This window comes from Equus quagga, chromosome 14 (genome assembly GCF_021613505.1).
Source record: "Equus quagga isolate Etosha38 chromosome 14, UCLA_HA_Equagga_1.0, whole genome shotgun sequence".
In the NCBI taxonomy this organism is placed as follows: Eukaryota; Metazoa; Chordata; class Mammalia; order Perissodactyla; family Equidae; genus Equus; species Equus quagga.
In genome coordinates this window covers 8,217,154-8,241,710 of record NC_060280.1, presented here as the reverse complement: position 1 = coordinate 8,241,710, position 24,557 = coordinate 8,217,154, and the positions used below count along the sequence as shown (strand labels likewise).

The 24,557-nt window shown below is 37.9% G+C and overlaps 1 long non-coding RNA gene across 2 annotated transcripts in view; it reads left to right on the top strand.

The window, feature by feature from the left end:
* Positions 1-24,557, top strand: part of LOC124225113 (uncharacterized) — a 125,126-nt gene that overhangs the window by 64,103 nt on the left and 36,466 nt on the right. Inside the window, exon 4 of one of the 2 annotated variants that reach the window (XR_006884994.1) lies at positions 20,512-20,657. The exons of the other annotated variant lie outside the window; for it this stretch is intronic. This is a non-coding gene — a long non-coding RNA (uncharacterized LOC124225113). Of the gene's footprint in view, positions 1-20,511; positions 20,658-24,557 lie in introns of those variants that run through there. 2 annotated transcript variants of the gene reach the window in all.

The window sequence follows — 24,557 nt, the reverse complement described above, 5'->3', positions numbered from 1 at the left end:
AGAAGGAGAAAGTATCAAAATAAATATCCTCTTACTCTGTCCCAAACATAGAATATTATCTGCATTTTCTAACTCCTTGTTAACTTGTCATGATGTTTCTTATAGAGATAGAAATATGTATAAATCATGCTAAAAAGGCACAAACAATATTCCTATAACAAAGAAACAATTATTCTGGGTCAAATGCACTGATATAGTTTCCCTCATGCCAGTTTATTAATTGGTTCATTATTTTGTATTAAAGTAGAGGTTTTGGCTCAAATACTGACCTTAAACAAATGGCTAAATCAATTCCATGTGTGTATAATCAAGCAGTGTTGAGCATTTAATACGTGCAAAACAATTCATTAGATCTTTATTGAATACAGCACCAGACACTATGCTAGGAGCTACAAATCAAGACATGATTAAGATATAGTCAGGCCTTCAAGGCACAAATAGATTAGTAATGGAAGTGGTCATACGACAAATATAGTTTGTTAACAAAAGTCTGCCATAGATAGAGTGAGGGTAGGAGGATACATTTATCGGTTCTGGGCCTGTCCACCTCTGCAACCAAATCTCTTTTACTCTGTTCCATGCTCTCTGCATACCACTCATAGGAAAGAATCAGAGTAACATTAACGAGGCATGCCCTCACTACTCAGTGCCTTTGCACATACTGCTCCTCTTCTTGGACGACCTCTCTTTTTCCTTATAGTTTTTTCACCTAACTTAACCCCCAGTCATTTGTCAAATGGTTTTTGTCTCATTTCTTAGGGAAGCCCTCTCTGATAACCCCAGACTGCTCCAGCTGCTCCTCTGATGTACCTCTATTGTCTTTTGTGCTTTCCTCTACCCAGGCAACATCCGACTTCCTTGTAATTGTCGATATATGTTTCTTTCTCCTAAAGTTAAAAGTAACTTGAAAGGAGGTTCTGATTTTTACTTAACAGTGTGTATTCAGTGACTAGCAGGTTGCCTGGTGCATTGTAGATGATCAAAGTTTGTTTATTGAGTAAATGTACCAATGAATCGATGAAGTTAGAAATAAACCTTTGCAGAAAATTCAGGAAAGATTTCATTCAATTACTTAATAATTATTCTGTTCCCACCAATGATTAAGTCAGGTGCTGTGTTAAGTAATGGGATGCTAAAAAGACAAGCCTTAATAGACTTTATCCTTTAAAAAAGAGAAGAGTTTAAAGAGACGATGGATAAATAAATAGAGGCTGAAGTGTTGAGTTCAGGGTGCAGGGTGGTGACTGCTCTTTTAGAGGAAGACACGAGCTGATACTTCATCAGAGGATGAAGTAACTCCTCTTAGGGGTGGGATGGGATGAGAATTCTTCCTGTAGAGTTTTCCTCCGATCTGGGTCCTGACTGTCAAGACAGTGACGGTGGAGCCATTCAATCAGATACATACAGAATGTGGCAAAGGTGTGTAGCTGGGGAAGCTGATGAGTTCATATGGAGTGTCAGGTGCATGTCGGACAAGATGGAAATTCAAGACAGCACGAGGTTCTGGCAGGGCGTATTCAAGTTGGGACTCAAATCTGAAACAATTGGTCATCTTTTTTAAGAAAAAGAATACAAAATTGGCAACAGAAAGAAATGCTTACATCCTTATTCTTAGAAAAAAGAAGTCAAGAAAATCAAAATTTTAAAAAGTTTACGAGCACCGTAATATCACAAATCCTTTCAGAAAAAAATGGTCATGTTTTATTATTTTTTGTTAACTGCCTGACATACTTCTGTAATGTTTTGTTCTTAGATTTTTTACGTCATGTTCCTTCACTGCCACTTCATAAGATCAACATTTTGTAATAACATTTTACAGAGAGAAAGAGAAAGATAGACCCCTCTTTCCTCCAACAGAGTTGATTTTTTTAATTATCGTGGGTTAGAAGAGCTACTTCCCTCCTTGCACCCCTTCTTAGTGTCATGTTTCTAACTTCCTCCGTGGTTGTTGACACAGGCAGTGCTTCTTGCTTAGGGAGCAACAGCTTTGGCATGGACCCCATTTTGCTCACTATTTCTTCAACATTTTCCCATGTCCCTACACCCTGACCCCAACCACATTCCTTGTAGGGAGCAAAGTGTTCATGAAACCTGGGTTCTAGTGCTACCCAAGCAGAGAGTGGAGAAATAACTCATTCAGTCCCTCTTGGGGACAAAAGTGGGGCCCACATGCACAAGGAGGGCCTGAGGGTAGGTTGCTGCAGGGAAGGTCATGTTGCTAATACTTAGAACCATGCACAGTCCCGGCATCACCACCAAAGCGAAGAGAGTGAGCTCAGCCTCCGACTCACAGCTGGGGCTCCTGCTTTTCCCTTTTGCTCCAGGTGGAGAACACTCATAACCTTAGAAGGAAGCCTTTGCAAGTGAGCAACTCAGCAGTTTAAGCACCTTCAGCTCCACAGTAAATGCACCTCTGGGTTCTCGAGCATAGAAAATAAAGTACTAGTTTCCTGTGGCATACACACGAACTGTGAGGCATGATTCCCTCTTGGAAGAGTTGACAATGTCATTCAGAAAATCCAACGTGTCCGCTTGCACATAAAACAGCCGGTTGTGATTTTGCTCAGGCAATAAGTCATAAACATTAGATAAATATCACAATCAATGCTGTAAGAGGAAGGAGATATCATTTTACATTTAGGTGGACCCAGACGGTTTTGTGGGGAAGATAGAACTTTAGTCAAAGTCTGGATCTCCAAATAGAATTTGAATAAATTTACGTAAGGAAAAGGAATTCCGAGTATAGGAAACAATGTGAGCAAAGAAGGGAAGGTAGGAATCCAGGGTAAGATGAAATTAACTTGAAGTAACTACACATAATTTTTGGAAGTCGTAGAAACAACAACGCAAAATAGTGGCTATGTGGTCGTTGCCAATATTTATGAGGAAATGGTCTACAATCCTCCAGTCATACATGAAATAGAGGTCATTAAGTTTTCATCTTCAGGTCAAATAAAAGCAGAAAGAGAATGACTCCCTTTTCCAGATAGTAAATCCAAAAGACTGAATTTATAGAAGCAGAAGAAAGAAGTACAGAATTGAGCTCCCTTGTAGTAAATCCACCTGCACTATTCTGGCTTTGAAAAGTTATTACTATTTGTGGTGGGCAGGACTTGCAGCTTTGATCCCCGAGGACATTCTGCAAAAGAAAGACAATTTGGTACATCCCTTTTGGGGCCTGCGATGGAAATAAAGTAGAAAAATAAGTTTTCGCTCTCTTGCTGCCTAGCTAAATGGTAAAATAAAAACCAGAAACTGAACTAACTCGTTACATGCATTTTCAAGCAGTTCATAAATAGTGGGCTGAATGATATGGGTGTTTCATATTCAATACAATTGTATTAAAAGAGGAACAATAGCTAGTCAAATTTATAGTGATTATATTTTCTCAAAACATAGTTTCCCATCAGAAAACCAAAGATCTAAATAATTTTTTGGGGGAAAGGGAAGCAAGAGAAGAGTACGTGTCAAAATGAACTATGTTCTCCAATCACTCCCAAATTATATTACTCAAATTTCATCATGTCATTCACAACTCCAGCATCAAGACTCATTTTTCTTTCCCCATCATCAAATGTAAGTAGTGTAGAAAAGCTGATCCATCTCAAAGTGTGACAGATCTATGTTTAGAAAATGGGCTGTATGATAAAGGGAAAGAGCCTCATCTGTGTCCTATTAAAACTCCTAAAATTTCTCCCCAAGTGCTAAAACTTCAAATATGGGATTATTCCTCAACCCGTATTTGATTTCACCCATCTATGTGAATCAGGCTGCCATTACTGTTTTTCTCTTCTCCTCTGCTTCCTTTATTCTAATTGCCTAGCCTCAGAGAAAAGAGGTCTGTACATGTTTCTAATATATTTTATTTAAAAATTTACTTTTCAAGTACTAATATAAATATCAGTATTTGTTAACTTTTCCAAAGGTTGCTTTCTGCCAAATGAATCCTTAAATGGCATCTCTTGGGCATAAACTTTCTTCTTATAATCATGATAGGTAACATTTATTGGGCATTTACTATGTCAAATATTGGCTGAATTTGTTGCTGTTTGTGCAGACAAGGAGATTCCGATTCATAGCCGGCCTGTGGACAGCAGAGCGGAATCCTGCCCAGTCTTCTTGCACCATCCTCTCACCCTCTGGTGCTGTATCAGACAGTGCTCCACTGCTATTCACAGGGTTTTCATGGCCAATTTTTTCAGAAGTGGGTGACCAGGTCCTTCTTCCTAGTCTGTCTCGGTCTGGAAACTCTGCTGACTAAACATAGTACGCGCATTATGTTGCTTAATGATCACAACAAACAAATGAGCTAATACTATTATTGTCTTCTTTTCATAAGGAACTGAGGCACAGAGCTTTATTATTTAAAACCCAGGCAATCTGACTCCAGTGTCTATGTTCCTAACTAACACCTTATCTCCACCCGCATAGCCTAATGGTATGTACAGCGAGGGCTCTTGCTAGAAGCACAGTGAAGTGAAATTGAAATTCAGGGATAGCTATTATTTTGAAAACTCAATTCTTCATAGGGAAGCAAGAAAAAAAAGACTTAGTTTGTCATTTTAATCACAGGCATCATTCCTTTCTCCAAGGAAGACTAGGATTTACTCAGCCAATATTTCCTGAATGTCTCCGAGGTGAAAATCATACAGTGTTAGAGAATATTTAGTTCTCATGATTGCTGGAGAAAAGAGGCCCAGGAGTTTCAGAACTTTGCTAAATTTGCATGCGAAAATTTGACCTTAAGTAGATATGTGTGCTTTTCTGAGTAGAATGTTCAAGGTTGTCATCAGAGTTTCCAAGATTAATGACATTCCCAAAAGGATTAATAACGCTTGTTCTGGGGACAAGGGACCAAGGAAGATTGGTTTGGGACCAGGCCTCTTAGTTCTAGGCGAGAAGAGTTCTGTCAAGTTGCATGCCCCGAGCCAGCTCATTACTATCCGGGGTCCACATGAGGTGGGAATTTCCATCTCTATAGAGTTGTGAAGTGTGATTTTTGCCCAGAGCCCTGGTGAACAGTTGAGGATTCCAGACACAGTCCGGTCCAGCCACCTCTCTAACCCCACTCTGAAGACTCAGCCAGCAGTACAATGCATCTCCGGGAATGATCAAGTGACCGGAAACCACTGACGTTGGCACAGTTAGCTCTGATGATATCATTGTTTTATGTTTTATTTTTCTTGTGACAGAAACTTGTTCAGTGTGTTGAGGGAGAATTAAAAATAAAATCCCTTGTTAACCTAGAAAATTCTTTCCTCAAATGTAGAAAAGAAAGAAAACAGTTTTATTATTGAATAAACATTAAATCAGACTGGGATATATATCAGAAGTAATCTGCTAATGATATTATAAAGACAGAAAGAAATCCCATCCTTTGTGTCCCACCAAGCAGATATAATCCAGCACATGCATGTTCTCAAGACTAACGATAGTTTTTCTGTTTGGAAGAAGACCGGACAGAAGTGCTTGCTACACATTCTCTCATAGTTCAGCCCAAATTCACCTGGAAATTGGGGTGGCCAGCTAGGCTAGCTAATTGCTTTTATCTGAAGAAGTAATTACACTTCTGTATCTCTGTGACAAGCAGGTGGTTAAACCTGGAGCAAGGTTTCTGGCTAAAATTCTGCAGCCAAGGAAGAGGAACTCACCTTCCCTGATGTTTACATTTCAAAGAGATGACTCCTAGGCCTTTAAGAAAGACTTTCCTGGATTGTAACACTAGCTTATATATCCTTTAAAAAGACTATCTCTCTCAAAGGGACAGAGAAAGGATTTATAAATAGTAGGTTTATCAAGGAAATGTTCTAAGGAAAGGAGTGGAAAAAAGGTCTTTTTGACTTTTGGCATCAGGGAAAATTCTAAAAAAAACTAACTTACCCTTACAATGGTAAAATAATTCGTTTGTAGGATTACTATGTTAAGGAAAACATGGGGCATTGGCTTCACATGTGATCTTTAAAATGGAATATTTTTCCTGCATCCCTTGAGATAACAGTTTTAAGAGCTAATGAGTTCAATATATGTTTCTGGTCCTGTTTCCAGAAAGCAGACTCTGGGACGGAAATTCATGCTCAGGGCATTTAATGAGGAATTCATAGGATCAGCATCGTGGAGGAGTGATAGAAGCAGGATTTGGGAAAGGGAGAATGTGAACTGTGGAGGACGCAGCTCTGTTGCTGAGAAGGCCCTGCATAGTTGGCATGCACAGCGGCAAGGAGGATGGACCTTTGTAAGGGGACGCACACTGAGGAATTGTATGTTGACTCTCCCCCCCGACTCCCCCACATCTCAGAAAAGGGCAATTTCCAGAGATGGACTCAGTCACCAACCATCTGCAGAAACCAGCGCTTCTGCTCCAGAGGAGTCGGGGAGCTGGACAACACACCATAACACCCACTGCAGTGTGTGACATTTTCTTTTTTGAAATCTAAATTCTACTGTATTTCAACACCATTCTTGTGTTTATAAATTGTATGAGTCACTGTGTGGGTGAACAATTTTAAATCGAAGAATTACTAGAGAATTCGTGGATATTCTCTGTGCATTTCAGGCAGAAATGCAGCAAAGTAGCATTGGGTGGTTTGAAAACCAGGCTGCCTCGATTCAACTCCCAAGTCTGCATCTTTTAAACTCTCTTTCCTTTCTCCCGTCCCTCCCAAGAAGTCTAGGAGGCCCAGCCGACACATTTACAAATCTCCTCTGTGGGAAGTCCCTTACTCTCAGTGCTTGAGGTGAACATTAGCAGGATTACATCCATAGCTTGGCATGGTTATTGAAGGGTTTTTGAGTAACAAAGCATTCCACGTGATGAATAGCAATATACAATTTAATTATGTAGTTTGCCAATTCTAGTTCTATCTATTGTGCAGCACCTTAATAAATGAGTCCTGTCAAAGAAGGTTACAGTATGTGTCCAGCATTACTCTATGTTGAAAAGAAAATTTTCTTACCTGTGACCTTCACTAATTTGTAGTTATACAAACAATAAAAATGTTATCTTAGACTTTCACTACTGAAAAGCCTTCAATGGCTCTCTTTAGGCTGCAAAAAAGGTCCAAGCTCTGATGCAGAGCTAATAGGCATAGATCTTAGATCCACGCAAGGAGCACCTGCCCATGTCACTGAGCTTTAGAGGACACCGTATGGCCTCCTCTGGCTGTACCTTGTCCCCAGGAAGACAGTCTTTGTGACCAAGGTGCTACGCCCACTCACAGTCCTTGTTTCTGCATTCCCCACCTTTCAGATCTTGCTTTAGAATGTCTTGCCCAATGGTGACCTGTTTCCAGGGCCTAGGCATGCCTGACCTGGACCAGCTCTTGACAGCAGCCAGCACCGCAGGTGTGTGCACCTGGACACACCTTTACTGTATTTAGGCTTCTTTTAAACTTAACTTACAACTTCTAAAATTTTTAATGTATGATCTGTAAATCTTCATTTGTACTTTCCTCATGCTTCACAAATACGGAAGGCAGACCTGCTTCATAAACAAACCCCTAGTTTTCAGCCCCCTCTTTTTTCAACTCTCTCTCTTCAATTGCAATGTGCACCTGAAACACACTCAACTTACTTCACTGCTGACGTCTTAAACAAATCATTCTGTTTCTTATCTTTCTATGTTTGCATTTGTCTCTGTGAGTGATTTTTCTCTCTGTAGACTGACTGGTCACGCCCCAGACTCTATTCTGCCTGTCCACTAGGCCAATTTTCATCAAAAAAGCAGTTTAAGGGGGCTGGCCCCGTGGCCGAGTGGTTAAGTTCACGCGCTCCGCTGCAGGTGGCCCAGTGTTTCGTCGGTTCGAATCCTGGGCGCAGACATGGCACTGCTCATCAAACCACGCTGAGGCGGCATCCCACATGCCACAACTAGAAGGACTGCAACAAAGAATATGCAACTATGTACCAGGGGGCTTTGGGGAGAAAAAGGAAAAAAATAAAATCTTTAAGGAAAAAAAAAAGCAGTTTAAATATTGCTCCTTGGTGAATCTTTCTCTTGTGTCACTGTCCCCGGCTCTCCCTCACCTGGGGCACTTACATACTCCTTTTTCTTTATTCTCGATTAAAAATATTAGCAGCAATGAAACTGTATTCTAATTGTTCGTTGAGACAGGTACTGTTTCTTAAACATCTTTCTAACAGCAGACTCTATCGTAGTATCTCATGAAGAATATACACTTCAAAAACATCTGCTGATTGAACAAATCTCTAAAGTGTTCAGTAATGTAAGCATTTCTAGAATTGGAAAAAGTAGGACAAAGAAGTATTATCTTGTGGATTTGAATGTTGAATATGTTCTCTCTCTTATTTTAATAGTCCTAGATTCATGAGTATTTGGATTTTATATATATAACTCGTATGCATGAGTAGCTATTGAGGCATAGAGAATTCAATGACTAAATTCAGCGTAGTAAACTTATAGCAATGAATCAAGGAAAGGGTGTTTATTTCATTCTGTGATCAGAGCCCAGTGACTGAGAGTTGTTTTTTTTTCTTCTAAATTTTCTTCAGGTTATTGATAAAGTTAAAAATATATGTTCTTCATTATTTTTATCATAGTGAGAGGGATAAATACTAACAGAATGTTTCAAATGGAGGTTGGGGACATACAATCCAAATGCAGTTGAAGGATGTTTGCTTCATGGCTGCCAAAGATAATGCTTAAACCTCCATAATTTAGAGAGTGTTGTCTACTTTTATTCCATAACCTCGTATCGTTTCCTTAGAGAAATTGCAAGCTTATCTCCTCAGACTTGGCTATTACGAAGTAAGTACACAGAACTCGATCAATACAGACAATTCATGTGCTGAGACAGTTTAGAGTCCTGGGAAAAAAAAGATACTGCAGTAAAAAACGGTATCAATCTGTATCTTACATATAGAAAAGAATGATATAAGGGTTAATGCCAAGGTTTTTGTAGACATATAAATCAATCTCCTTTAAATCATAACATGTAAAATTCTTCTCAATCGTATTTAATTTAACAAGCAGAACAACAGAGTAGCAACCACCAGTCACACACATATCTATCATTTGATATTAAAATAACAATGGTTTTCTCTTCATTATTCCCATTTTCATTTCACTATGCAAAATATAAAATAAAAAATCCATTAAAATCATGAATTTTAGAAAGGCTTTATTTTTTCTATTTTCACTGGCATCTTTGAAAAATAAACTTTTGGTGAAATTTTGTGATGCACAGCAATTTTTGAAAGAGGAAAGAAACTTTTGCTGCCTTCTTTACTTTCTACCATTTTATATTTTATAGATGAAAAAATCTATGGCTGGAATACATTAGCAACTTGCTCAAATTCACAGCTAGGAAGCTTTAGATCCAGAAATTGAACCTAGCCAGCTGGCTCAAGACCTTGCACTCCGAACCCCTGTGATATACACACACTACAGAGTTAATGCTTCAAGTCACTGATAAAATGCAGAAAGATACTCACTAGTAATGGTTAACAATCCAGCGTTATAAAATAAAATTCAGCACATGCATTGGAGGTACAGAGATGTTCTGACTTTAAGGATTGCAGATTAAATAAATTTCAAGTTCCCTTAATTTTCTCCCTATTTAGGTCAAAGACTGTGGGTGAGATCAAAGTGCGGGAAGCCAATATACACTGGGCCCTTGCACCTCGGTTTCCCAGTCTGTAAAACAGAGATCATAATTGCATCTACCTCAAGAGTAGGTGTATCAGATCAGTTAATTCATTTAAAGTGCTTAAGACAGTGTCGGGCTCATGAAAATCCCCCAATAAATAGATAGGTGGTTGTTGCTGTCGTTATTACTAATGTTATGTAGTGATGCTGATTTTTAGAGCTAGCACAGTTAAGTCATAAAAAACACAGAAGATGAGTTTCTCTCTCTGTCCTGTCCCTGCTTGTGGAATTTTGAAAAAGTCTTAGTTTTTTTGAGCCTCAGTTTCTTACCTGTAAAATTGGAATAACAGAAGCAATCTTGACCATTTTTCAGAATGGATATAAAGAACAAATAAGAATATCAAAAAAGTAAAAATAAATAGGTGATACTAATTTTAGTGATATATTTCCTTAAGCAATTATCTGGAAAATACAATTACAACATGTAAAAAATATAAACTATATAGAAAATTACTAACACAAAATTTTGCATTATTTTTTCGTACCAAATGTTGGAAATCCAGTGTGGATATGACAATTACAGCATGTCTCACGTTGGACTGGCCACATTTCAAGTGCTCAGTAACCACAAGTGTGGTAGTGGCTGCCATAAAGGACAGCATAGCATCAGATCATGTAATCCTCGCTATAATTAATTAGGAGATATTATTTTTATTGTTGTTTGCAAATGAGAATACTAAGGCTTATAGAGGCAAAGTAACTTGATTGAAGTCACCCAGCAAATATGTGACATCACCAGAGTTTCAAATAACATTTTTTCTGGCTCCAAAGACCATGTTCCTACTCCACTACATACACTGCTTCTGGAAGCTTCCTCCTCCGTGTCTGCTTTATCTACCTGTAGTCTCTTTATTTCTATCTTCAATGGAAATCCTGCTCCTGTCAGGGGAGGATGCCCTCCAGAGGGAAAATGGAGGGGGTGGCCAGTTCGTAGCCCCATGAAGCAGATCACAAACATTAACTCAAATATATAATCTCATACCCTTCCTCCGAAATCGTAATTTCCAGTGTTTTCGCAGAAGACACTGTAATGGCACAAGAGGAAATTGGTATTCGTGGGAGACTAAGGGCAAACGAAAAGACCTGCTGCAAGCAGGGAGTGAAATTTCTTTAAAGTCTCATGTTTTTTCTTTCCTGTTTTGTGGGGAGGGGAGGGTATGCTTATTGTGCATGCTACTCCATTAGCGTTTTTTTAAATATAAAATTAATCTTTAAAATGATTCAACGTTGAATAAAATGTGATTTTGAATATTTCTGCACTCTTCTACATCTAGTCGGGTGTATTCTCAAAACAGTTTGAGAAGCACACCTTCTAGATGGTCTAAATTTTATTTGTGAAGCATTCAGACCACCAAAAAACCTCACACATAGAACCCACTGTGTTGGTACTTCCTAGAATTACATTAGTTGAGTTCTTCATTGATAAGAAATAACTATGGGAACATCATTGATATACTTATCGCTTATATTCCACTACAAAACTTGATGCCTCCTTTTATAGAGATAAACAAAAATTTTTCCTAGCCTTCGTTATTAGGAAAACTTCATCTTATTTAATACTGAGCTATTGATATTAATTTTCTCTTTGCATTTGTCAAAGGCCACATTTTTGGCCCATTCCTAGTGGCTAAATCAGGCACTAGAGTAAGTGCTATGTTTGTTCCAATCAGTGAACCTGCACTGACACATCAGCAGCTGCAAAAATCCAGTTGACATTAGGAGTCACTCTTGGTGGCGTTCTTCTATGGGTTTGGACAAATGTATACAGACATGTATCTACCATTATGGTATCATATAGAGTGGTTTCACTACACTAAAAATCTTCTGAGCTCTTCATATTACCTTTCTATAATATAAATGCCTTTATTTTATTTGTATCTCTGTTGCATCATACATGTCATACTTAAAGTCATATTTAAATGAGGCAAGATATACATAAGACAGAAGAAATAATTTCAGTTTGCTCTAATATTTATAATAGTCATCTAACCCTATAATAAGATCTTAACTCCCTTTCTCTATCCTAAGCTCTTTGGTGCCAACATCCATGCTGGTTTCACTTTGACCCTCAACCTGTGCCTTTCATGGAGCCAAGGCACATAGTCAGTGCTCTGTAGATATTTTCAGATGAGTGTAATTTTCCACTAACCACAGAATCCAAGAACTATGTGATTTCCTGCTTTGTGGCCATCACGGTGATACATACACATAGTAAACACTCCATAAAGAGTCATTAAATTAAATCTGGAAACATATTAACAATATATTTATTAGTTTTATTGTATATTTTTACTTCTGTCGACTAGGATGTTAAGCGTATCAGCATTTAAAGGATCCTGTGTATATGTACTGCAATAACATTTGCCTTTTCATGTCTAGATTGAATTATCATAACTCACACAACTCCTAAACTACACAGAAAACAACCATATTCATACTCTATTAATTTTATAGTAAGGGGATTTTCTGATTTTATTATAGGTTGAAAACCAAGGTTAGGCTGACAAAAAGGCATCTGTCTAAAACTTGCAATAGCTTACATAGTCACCACTTATCTGAGATATTGTCAAGGATTCATTGCATATTTTCAAAAGGTTTTTAAAAGTGGAGGTAACTATGATGTGTTTTGTGAGTCCAAAAAAAAGTCTTTGAACCTTCAAAAGAGATTTTTTCCTCTTCCCTAGAAGCAAAGAGTTATTAGTTTCTTTTCTACAATTTACTTCCTTTTCTTAATGGATAAAGACATAGCATAACTATAAATTATCAGCCTCCTGACATGCTCTTATCCTGTTTACAAAGTTTGAAATCTCATTAAGTTGAGATCTGATAGCAAAAACTGAAACAAATTTACATGGTAAATGCCAAAATCAATATTAAATTTATGTTCTTTAAAAAGCTCTTTGACTTCTACTTTTTTAAAAGATAAATTAATAAACTCGTTAGTGGGAAATATTTCTGTGGAAAAGTAAAAAAATAGCATGGAGTAGAGCTCATTTTCATTCTTCTTTAAGCTGTTATATTTTTGAATAACAATGTTAAGGAGAAATTCAGAAGCAAATGCATTTATATATCTATATCTATATATTTTCATGTCACTTGTAACCGATTCATAAATAGTAGTGGGCAGTCTTTTATAGAAAGGGAAATTACTTAATATGGTGCTGTATGATAATTATATTCACTGAATCTTTTAAATATCCCTTCCTCAGGGGAGCCTCCACTGATCCCCAAGTCTAAATTAGGGACCCCTATGGCGTGTTTTCATAGTCGCCTGTACTGTTCTTTGGGTCAGCAATGATCATATCTTTGATTACGGGCTTACTTGCTCAATTACTGTTTATTAATATCTGTCTTCCTCAGTAAATTATAAATTCCAAGAGAAGCCAAGTCCTGGTTGTTTTTCCCTGTTGAATCCCTAGTACCTGGGAAGAGGAGTCCAGTAAATGTTTGTAGAATTAATCAATTAATAAGTAATTCTGATCCAAATGATGCATCTACAGATAGCTGGGGAATTCAGGCAAAGCCACTCAGACATGTCTTGCTCTTTTTCATTAAAGGTCTACTCAATATATGTTTGTACAGTACTTAAAATTTAGTGAATTACAGCAGACTACGGTTGAAGCTTTGGAAAATCTTCCTGGTTCTTCCCTCTCATTGGCAATCAATCTATTATAGATGTGCAAATCTGGAGTAAAAGGACTAAATGGATTTCCCTTTTTTACTCTAAAGTTCAAAGACCCAACAATAAATCCAGGATGATAGCTCACTTTATATCAAGTATAAAAAATTTCGCAATCTTTGTTCATATATTATCTTTTTAAAGGTATTACTATCAAATAATATGATTGAAAAGGAGTTTTTCATTCATTTATATGCCAGGTGAGTGATAACTTAAAGACTTTGAATCTGTAGTACAATTTCAACAGACTCGCAAGATGCTCTAGGTGAATTAATGAGCCTGAGCATCTATAGCCGTACAAATCACATTGCAACATTGGCTAGTTTTATTTTATCATTTAATCTGTTTAAAGAGAGAACAATTTTGTAAAACATATTTTTATTTTAAAAATAAAAGTTATTAAATCCTAATCTAATGCTTGTATTAGTGATGGCCTATTTATTTAAAAAAGTTATAAAACACTGAAAAGTATAAATAACTAAGAATTAGCCACAAAAAATGTGATAAAAATAACTAAATTGAATAGATGAGAAATTCCAACCCGAGTTTCCTGCATATGTGCTCCCATTTTACAATGAAGCCAAGTAAACACATATGTATACATACACACCAAAATTGCCATGTTGTGGAGTTAAAGTGTGATCATTTGAAACATGTCTTTAATCCAAAATAACAAGGCAAGAACAACAGTAAAATATACTGTGTCCCCCTCTTGGAAATTCACCATGTATGTGAGTAGATTACATTTACTAAAGAGGGGCTGGCCCCGTGGCTGAGTGGTTAAATTTGCACACTCTGCTTCCATGGCCTGGGGTTTGGCAGTTCGGATCCTGGATGCGAACCTACACAGTGCTCATCAAGCCATGCTGTGGCAGCATCCCACATGGAAGAACTGGAATGACTTGCAACTAGGGTAAACTATGTGCTGGGGCTTTGGGGAGTCAAAAAAAGAGAGGAAGATTGGCAACAGATGTTAGCTCAGGGCCCAAGTCCCTCACTAAAAAAAAGCATTAAAAGATTTACTGAAGAAAACTGTAAAACATTTTGAAAAGAATTTTCTCAGCATTTACTAATTTTAGTGATGTTAATGAAATCATTTTTGTGTCAATCATTGACCTTGTATTTCATGAAATATGCTTTGGGAAATACTCATCTAAGTAACTGTTTTTCATCAATCAGTCAACACACGTTTATTGACCATTAATCTGTGCAAGAATGAGAAAGTCAGGACCTCTCCCCTTGTAAACTTTTCTTTGTAGGGGAGTCAGAAAATAAACAAGTAATCAATAAAATAATTAAGTTTGGCATAAGTGCCTTGAAGAAATGTAACAGGGCGATATAACAAAAAATAATGAGAAGGGATGACATTTCTGATAGGAAGATCAGGGAAGACCTGATAGGAAGGGATGTTAAGGTTGAAATCTGAAGTTGAGAAGGATTCAGCTCTGGGAAAGAGCCAAGAAAGACCAGGACGGACACAGAGAATCGAAAGTGCAAAGGTCTTGAGATAGGAACGATACTACATTTGAGGAGCTGAAATTCCATGTTTCTGTAGTGTATATATTAAATGCCATCAGACTGCCAGATATCACTGAAGAAATGGACAGACCGTTCATGCAGAGCCTCACAGGACCAAAGTGGGGGTTTGTCCTTTATTCTGTGGAAACGCACCCAAGAGTTCTAAGCCTCATAATTATATGGTCTGGTTTACATTTACGACGAGCATTCTGCCTGCTTGCTGTCAGGAGACTGGAAGGGAGCGGGCCAAGAATAGAAAAACAGAGATGATTTTCAAAGTTATTGAATTTGTCAACTGAGAGACGAATACGGTTCAAAAAGGGTGATGACAATGGAGAGGGACAAGAGTGAAGAAATCAGACGCAATTTGGAGATAAAACTGACAGGATTTGTAACAGATTTCACGTTGGGCCTGATGGAATAAAGAGAGTTTACTACGACTCAGGTTTCTGAGTTTGAGTCATTGGAAGGATAGTGCTGTTAGTTACTGTGTTAGTGAAAAGTAGAAGAGGAATAGGTTCAGAGAAAAATCAATAATTTTTTATATATTAGGTTTGAGATGCCTTTTAGGTATTCAAGTGGAGATGTCATGTAGGTAATAAGTGAGTCTGAATACAGAGAAAATGTTGATTTGAGATTTGCATTTCTAAATCATTAGAGTATAACTCACATGACACCAATGATCTATGACACATGTAGCATCAGGAAAAATTGTGAAGGTTTTTGAAAATGGATGACCAAGAAGATGACTGGGTATAATCAATGGAAAGTTATGTCTTGTCTACAGAGCATCCTTCTGGGTTACTTGGCTTTGTAGGAATTGTGCCTTTTATTGTCTTTGGGCTATTTTACAACTATGTAATTTGTGGATAACTGATTTCAATGCACATGATTCTTGTCTGGAGATATGCAAATAAACTTTATCTGGTGTGGGACAATTGAGGATCCCATCCCCAAAGCCAGTTTTGCATATATTTGTAAATTTTGGTCCACCTCAGTTACTCGCATCAAATAACCTTTTATCTGCCTCATGGTTCATCTTTCTCCTTGAAATAATCTTGCTTATTTAATGGTTTAATTATGTAGTCCCCACCTTGTCTAACAAGGAAGTGAGGTCCAGAGGCCAGAGCCGTTACCCATCTTTAGTACACCGCTGCATCCCAAGCAGCTAGCAAATGCTTGCTATTACACTAAAAGCTGATAGATCTTTTTTATATAGGTGAATAATGACATTTTTCTACCTCTTGGAAAACTCTCTGCAGGGAAAGAGAGGACGACATAGTCTAGTAATTATGCACACGGACCCGGGTTCTGCTGCTAATAATACATCTGACTTTCTGCAAGATACTTAATGTACCTTAGTTTTCTCATTTGTAAAATGGTAGTAATAACCATGCTTGCCCCTTAAGATTGTTACAAGAATTAAATGAGTTATAACTTGTTAAATGCCTAGGTAAGTACCTTGTATGTAGTAAGCACTATATGTATTTGTTGGACAAATAATGACAGAATAGATGACTCAAATTATACTTTAAAGCTTTAAGTTTCCTTTCCAGTTTCAGTTCTTCCCTACTCACTGACAAGCTCTTTCAATGAAGTAGTATACAATTTTCAAAAGATTTAGTCAATTCTTTTATTTTTTAATTTTCTGTTTGTTTATCATATTCTCACAGCTACCATTGTCAAGGCTGTTCTGAAGTGTGGTGTTTGGTGAGAAGGGTGCATTCTTTTTGCAAATTATTTAGGCTCTAAACTATTCATAATGTCTATTGCTCAATCAACCTTTATTACATAGCTGGCACCTGCATTTAATTTTTTATTTATTTGTTTTTAACTGGGAGAAAGATTCTTTTCAGGATTTCATTGTCCCTCGTCATTCTCTGAAGGGTATTTTAAATTCTTTCTCTGCACATGGCATTTTCCTAAAGAATTTTGCACTGGAATAATTTAGATTTTGCAGTATCATGAACACACCTTTTCAAATTCTTTATCATGACTTTTCAAATCTTGGGAAACCGTGTTCAAAAACACATCCAACATTTGAGAAGATGTGGACATCTTTAAATGAACCAATAACTTCTTCCTATTTTTCCCATAGTTATGTTGTCTCTTCTGGGTTAAAAAAAAAAAGAAAAGAAAAGAAAAGGTTAGCCCAGGGCAGGCTCTGGGCAAAAAAGTTAAGTTCAAAATCTCAGCCTGCCTTTAAAAGCTTTATGTTTTATCCCTTCTCTACCTTTCTACCCTCATCATTGGTTGCATTCCCCATCCACCTAGTTTTTCAGTCTTGTTGACGTACAAGCTATCTTCTACAACCCTGATTCCTTTTCTCGCTTCTGGCTCTTTGCTCAAGTGGTTTCCCCTGCCTGGAACATTTCTTGCCACCATATAAAACCAATAAAAATATTTTTTGAAGCCCACTGAAATTTCGTACTCTTCAAGATGCCCCCCTAGATACACCTAGAATTTTTATATGCCTTTCTTCCTTCTCTAGAATGTTTGCAACTCTATCAGAGCACTTATTATAATCTGTCTTGAACCAAAATATCTCTGTTTCTGTGATTATTTATTTAATTGTAAGCTCCTGAGGCTGTATTTAATTTTCAGTCCTTATAGGCCCTAGAGAATGTGTTGCCAGGGTGAGCTCCAAGTGCATGTGTGCCTGGGAGGAATCGGCCTGCTCTGGCCGAGGAATCTAAAGTTGAAGCTGAGTTCAGATCTTGCATATACCCCTGCCATGGGCAAACCAATCTCTGGTGTTCATTTCCTGCATCTGCAAAAGGAGAATAAACCTAGCTTCTTTGTAGAAGTGTTCTGGAGATTAAATAATATTATGAAAATTGTATGTAAACCATAAAGAGTGGTATAGGCATCAATTTCTGTGATATAGTTTCTTCTTTCTTTTCAGGCATTTTCCCTTTTTTCTGTGCCTTCTGATGGCATTCCACACACCTAACTTTGTCTTCCCTTCATATACCTCACTGAGCAACTTTTCCTCCTCGTATATTTCTTCATTTGATAATGCATGTTTTCATATCTAATTTATATATCCTATTTAACATTTAGAAATCCAATGATGCTACCAATCCTACTTGATTCTTTTAATCACTATGGAACACCAATGTAGTGGTCGCAGAGCTGTGTGATGGTTACCCATGACAGTGGCCAGAACAGTGCAGAGGCACTGAAAGGGCAGCAGGTCCGTGCTCGTCTGTAGCTACAGAGATCTGAGTTTTTCTAGACTGGGTCATGAAGACACAGACTGTTATTTTAAGAAGAGAAGACCATTAAGAAGACATAAATATTGATGCAATTAGAATACATAGAGATTAGTGCATTTTTCACTTTACTATTTTTAGCACTGCTCCAAAAAGAAATAGGCAGATGGAGAAAACTGATAAAATGTCGACTAGTCTCTTCAGTTGTTTATTATATCATTTAGTAAAAAAAAATTTGAGCAATGAAGAGATTGGAAATAGATTGTTAAGAGGGCTGATAATAAAGAGTAGATTATAGTTCTCCAGGTTAGGCTTGTTTCCTTTTAATTCTCTTAGTTTCCATTGACACCAAAGGCATCTTCTGTGCTGGATACCACTGAGTACTTGTGACGCCTCACAGATCACAGCTCTGTGTAGCTCCCACTGCCCTATTCTTTATAGAAACCCGAAATCTTATATTGCCCTGGTCTGAACTCTTTTCCAGGGAAGCTTGTCGTGATCCTCAGCTGTTGGAAAGAAACTGCCAGGCTCCTGTTCAGTGCCGCCTCTGAGCCCCACTTCCTCCTCCTGGTCCTAGGTGCCAGCTCTCCTTCACTCTCTCTCTGTCTCTGGGTGTTCAAAACATCATCCTGCTTAACACCTAAATGCCACAATGTTTTCATGTACAATGTCGCATTATCCAAACAGCTCCCTATAGTCATTGACCAAATCTTAATCATGCGTAGGCAAATACCCAGGAGGAATATGAGCATTCATAATTCAGCAGACTCTTTGATTTAGTTGATTTTACCTGCTGTGGAAGAAATGCATTGAGATTTAGGATCTTCATTTTTAGCTGATTTTGCAAATTAAGTAAATTCTCCTTTTTTTTTTTTTTTAAAAATTTATGAGGTTTTTTTTTTTTTTTTTCCTTTTTCTCCCCAAAGCCCCCCGGTACATAGTTGTGTATTCTTCGTTGTGGGTTCCTCTAGTTGTGGCATGTGGGACGCTGCCTCAGCGTGGTCTGACGAGCAGTGCCATGTCCGCGCCCAGGATTCGAACCGACGAAACACTGGGCCGCCTGCAGCGGAGCGCGCGAACTTAACCACTCGGCCACAGGGCCAGCCCCTAAATTCTCCTTTTTAAATGTCCCCAACCATGCTTCCATTGCCATATCCTGGTCCTTGTGTAGGTTATGAATATTCGAAGTATTGTCTCAATATACAGGCTATTAGCAAAGTGAAATTGGGATTACTTCGCTGAGGCAACAAGACAGCAATAAGGGAGCCCCAGGAGTTTACTTTAGTGTCAACAAAGTGCCATTAAAGCAGTGGGCTCCAGCAGTATTTATGTGTTTTTGTAAAGTAACACTCACTGGACCATCTAAGAACTTGCTGAGGTGAAGACGCACAGCATCTTTCGGTCCAAACTGTTTATTTCTGCACATATATTCTCCTCACTGTCCCCAAGACATCACTGAGAGGAAAGGACATAAAGAGCTTTTCATTTTTTCCTTTAAGAATTGGTAATAAGTGGATCAAAAATGAGCTACTGAGGCAATTACCAAGTGTTTAGTGCTCTGGAATGTATGTCCTTGGAGACTGATTGAATTCAAGAGGTAAATTGATAAAAGTAAAATCTAACTAAGTTTATGAAATCTGTGCTAGCGAGCAGAGCAGAGAGAACTAAAACTATCACTTAACATCAAGGGATAATGCTGCTTCAGAGGTCTGGTGGAGAGTAAAGACACTGAATCAAGACCTAAAATACTCCTGGAGAAGAAAGAAGTTCTACTGAATGAGAAAAAAACAATTGTGTATTGTCAGGCAATGTTAAACTAACCCAGTCTCTATTGTCTGAGAGCATCTGTCTTGAATCTCTGTCTGTTACATTATTCAGCATATTGCTTCCACAATAAACAATGTGTTAGCCATAATTGTGCGAAATTCCCAATAGGATGGATTCTTTTGCAAAACCCTTGAATGTCCTTTGATATCATGAAAAACCTCGGACTTGTGTAAATCTTGCCAGAGATGATGGAATATCTTAGAGATGTTACAGAATTAATCCAGAGAAGAAAATTGTTGGGAAAGGCAGTCTTGTGCATCCAGTCTTTCCACCCCTACTCGGCCACGCGAGAATGGTTCTTGGACTTGGAGCGCTTCCTTCCCTAGAGATCCAGAGCCCACACAACCTATGCCAAGCTAATCACTTCGTCTTTACTTAGAGCACGTGAGCCATATAGCACCTGGCCCACCCTACCCCATCTCACTGCAGGGAGGGGATGGGGTCTTTCTCCTGCAGCACAAGAGGGGTGCATGTAGGCCTCGGGGAGAGAACAACGCCAACTATTGAAGCCCGTCTTGCTCTAGTCTCTTCTCTATGTAAGTAAAGCATTATTCCAACCAATGCTTGACTGCATTGTGTTCTTTCTCCTTGGCAACTCCGATACCAAGATGCAGTGGGCAGATTGTTGGACTTCTATTCCTGGTGGCTTCATTGTGATGGTCTTTGCTGTCCTTCATGTAGCTGGAGTCCTCCCCTGGGATGGGTAAGTGGTGCATAGTAGTCTGATCTGGCAAAAATTGCCATGATTTTTCAAGTACACGTATTTTGTGAAGGAGAAAGACTTGGACTCTCTTGACTTATTTTCATAAATAATGCCTGCTGTTGAGATAAAACTGACATGTCCCCCCAAAATGAAAGAATAAAATAAGAAAAAAGACGCATCTTTTCTCTTAAAATCTCATACTGAATTTTTATATTACCTGAAATTTTGCTCTTTTCCTTATGTCTAAGGAAGGACTTGATAGCCCATGAAATTTTTTCTTATTCTGCAGTCTTGAGTATCTGATAAAATATTTTCTCTGAGACAGAGGCATTTACTCAATAAAGTTTATTGCTTTATTTACCAGCAAATTGTGTATCATGCATCTCATTTTGGCTTAAAATATCTCTTTATGCAGAGAAATCATTGCATAACGATATGTATATATTTTTAACACTGTAATTTTTTTTAAAGCTAAGTATACCACTTGCTAGAACATTCAGTGACAAATAGTTAGTGTTTATTCTTTTTGATTTTCTATGCCATTTGGAATATAAACTGTTTGGTCCTCTCTGTCCCAACTTCTTGAATTCAGCCCTTCTCATCTTCTGTCTGAAATATCTTTCCTCAATAAATTTTGAAAACATATAACATAATATTGAAAAGTTGAAGTTCTAAAATTAGGTTTTATCTTTGATTCTGTCACTTGTTGCAGAGGTTACCAACCTTAACAAAAACTACTTTTACTCATATATAAAATTAGAAGATCTTTGCTTTTCTTCTCCCTTTCCTTGGATTTCCTGGTAGATTCCATGTTCCATGTTAGTTTGATTATTATTTCTTTCATTAACTATCCTATATATTTTACATCTGTAATTTTATTTCCATGATATCCTATAAAACATTATAGAAGTCACTAGGCATTTTGAAATACTGTAATAATAGAAAATGTGGGTAGTTTGTGCTTATGACCCCATTCATGCTAAAATATAACAAAGTTAATAGTGATTTTGTGACAATTGGAATGGATAGCACCATAGTATACTAATGTCAAATAAAAAATGCAAATAAATAATTAATTTTAAAATTCAAAATACATGTGAGTTTATACACACACACTCAGTCAAGCTTTGAGATTGTGTACTGGTTAAGTTCTCTGTGCCTCAATTTTGCTAGTAATAAAATGTGTTGTTAATGGAACCGACTGCATTCTTCTTTCTTGTGAGTTAAATGAGCGAAGGCAAGTAAAATGCTTACAAGAGTGAAGGACATATAGTGAGTAAACATTATTTATTATCATTATGTGAGTTTTTCTGTTCCAGCTTCTCAGTGTGTTCGCTGTCCCTCGGTGCTAACCTTACCTGAAAGGGAAAAGGGAGCATTGCCAAATGTCAGCTTACTGAAATGAGCATTCAAGGACTGCTCTGTAGAAGAATTTTAAGTATGATACCATTTCTCCAAACTTACTTATCACAATTAGCTTACTTTGCATTATTTATTATTATTATTGTCAAACTAGAGAAATAGATCTATTTTGAGGCTTAGTCTTTCAACTATTACACCAAGAGAATATTATCTAACATATTAATGTCAAATTGGAAGTTTTTGATTTATTTGCTTACATTTGTATTTTAAACTTAATTACTTTTATTATTTTTAAGAGGTATAAGTTTAAAGATTTTAAATTTGTGGTATTTAAAAGATGATGTATCTTTTTATGGTTCTTACATGAAATCTCTACTTGAGTTTGAGAATCACTGGCACTGACTGTAAATATAAGGAAAGGGAAATGAGGCATCATCAGGAAGTGGAGGGATGGAGGATGACTGGAAGGTACCTTCGGGAGTGTCTGTTGTGGGCATGGAGATTCATCACCCAGAACCCCCTTCAGGAAAGTACTTATTGACTCTGTTTCTTGGAGTGCTGTCAGTGGACAGCTTTCAGCTCTCAGCCTCTCCGAGGAGGTTGCTGCCTCACCCAAGCTCATACTCATGGCCAACATCCAGGGACTGATCAAGATGGAAGCATAGCAACCTGGCTATTCCTACCACCCACAGGATGACTCTGATGGGCCATTGCAGTTCTAGATTCCCTGTGGGGTCCACTGACACAGTCAAACATGCATCTCAACTGCACCTTCTGCCTAATGCTGCTTCCTTCCTCTCCCTTCCATACTTACTGATCCCAAAGACACTCCCTAAGAAATACACTGAACCCCAAACTCCATTTGAAGTCTGCTTCCTATAATACTCATGCTGCAATAGCATCTATTCCAAATGTTTCATTTTATAAATGAATTCTGTCTCTATCATATATTGTGAGTTGGGCTGTGATTGATTTCATATCACTTTCCTCCATCCAACCTGTTCAGCTCTTTACAAGGGGTGCCAATGAGAAGCTAAAAAGTCTATGAAACAAAGGAATCAAGTGACTAACTAATCCTTAAACTAAATAAATTCTCTCTGGAGATAGAAGAATTGATTAAAACCATTCCTTACTGAGTAGAGAGCCTGAGTGTGAGGTTCAGAAGCTCAAGGTTTCTGAAATAAAGAAAAACTGTATAAAAAAGAACCAAATTTGTCACCCCCAAAGTTGATTAGATGTGATATAAACTATCAACAGACCACAGAGTCTTGCTTTAGCACAATAAATACTTGGGAAGTAGATCAGTAATGAGGTTCTTTCTCTTTTTTTTTTTTTTTTTTTTAAAGATTTTATTATTTCCTTTTTCTCCCCAACACCCCCGGTTCATAGTTGTATATTCTTCGTTGTGGATTCTTCTAGTTGTGGTATGTGGGATGCTGCCTCAGCGTGGTTTGATGAGCAGTGTCATGTCCGCGCCCAGGATTCGAACCAACGAAACACTGGGCCGCCTGCAGCGGAGCGCACGAACTTAACCACTCGGCCACGGGGCCAGCCCCAGAGGTTCTTTCTCTTAAGACCTTTTTGCAAACATGTTTACACAAGGAAAGAGAGAGGGAGAGTGATCCTCCAGAAATTTTACTTTTTAAAACTCTCATACCATTTTCGAGCTTAAAAATAAAACAGCCAGTTATTTTACCATCAAAATGGGTTTATTCAGGACTATCAGAGACTTACAATTCAGGACAAGTAAGCTATGTCAAAACCACAGGCAAGTCTGGCAAACAAAGGAGAGGAACATTACTTTATAGAGAGAAAGGATAGAGTTGGGAGGGGCAGGCATGAGCAAAAGTCCGTTGGAGGAGAGCAGGAGTCTGAGGTTGTGATGATTTCTCATTGGCTGAATTGTGTTTTCTCATTGGTTGGGCTTGTTGCTGGGCAAAGAGACAATCCTCCTTCCTCCTGCTGGGATGGGAAAGTAGGCAACTTCCTCTTGCAGTTTGCAAAGTGTGTCTCTTTCTGTTTGGGGTCTGCAGACAGTATATAGTGGTGGTACACGAGAGCTCCCCCTTCTGACCTCCTGAATCTATTTTAAATGAGATTTCCTTTTATTAATTTTCACACCTTTTACCTATGGGATACTCCACTAACATGTTTCCTTTTGCCTTTATTTTCTGTCTTAATAACTGACCTGTGTTTAGTTGCTTTTGGAGCTAATGCACTCAGGCAGCTCCAGATTGGTGGAGAGGATCGGCTGTTGGGCAGCCTTACCTGTAATGATGGGTGGTTGCTGGGCCCTTTACCTGTCTAGGGGAGAATCTCAAGTGAAGCTACTTCTAACTTTTCTGTCTTTAAGCCAAAGAAAACATAGATTATGGGAGCAAACTTTATGGCATTTGAAGAACACTGTCAAGAAGTAAGAAAACTGTGGAGAATATATGTGTTTTATTCCTAGGCTTTTGGTACTTTCATTAAAGAAAAGAATTCGTTGACAAGTTTTAAGCCTTAGATCAGTATTTTATTATGATTTAAAAATATGAGCTGAGACTAACAAAGCCAGTTCTTCCAGCTGCATTTTCTAATTTTTAAAAC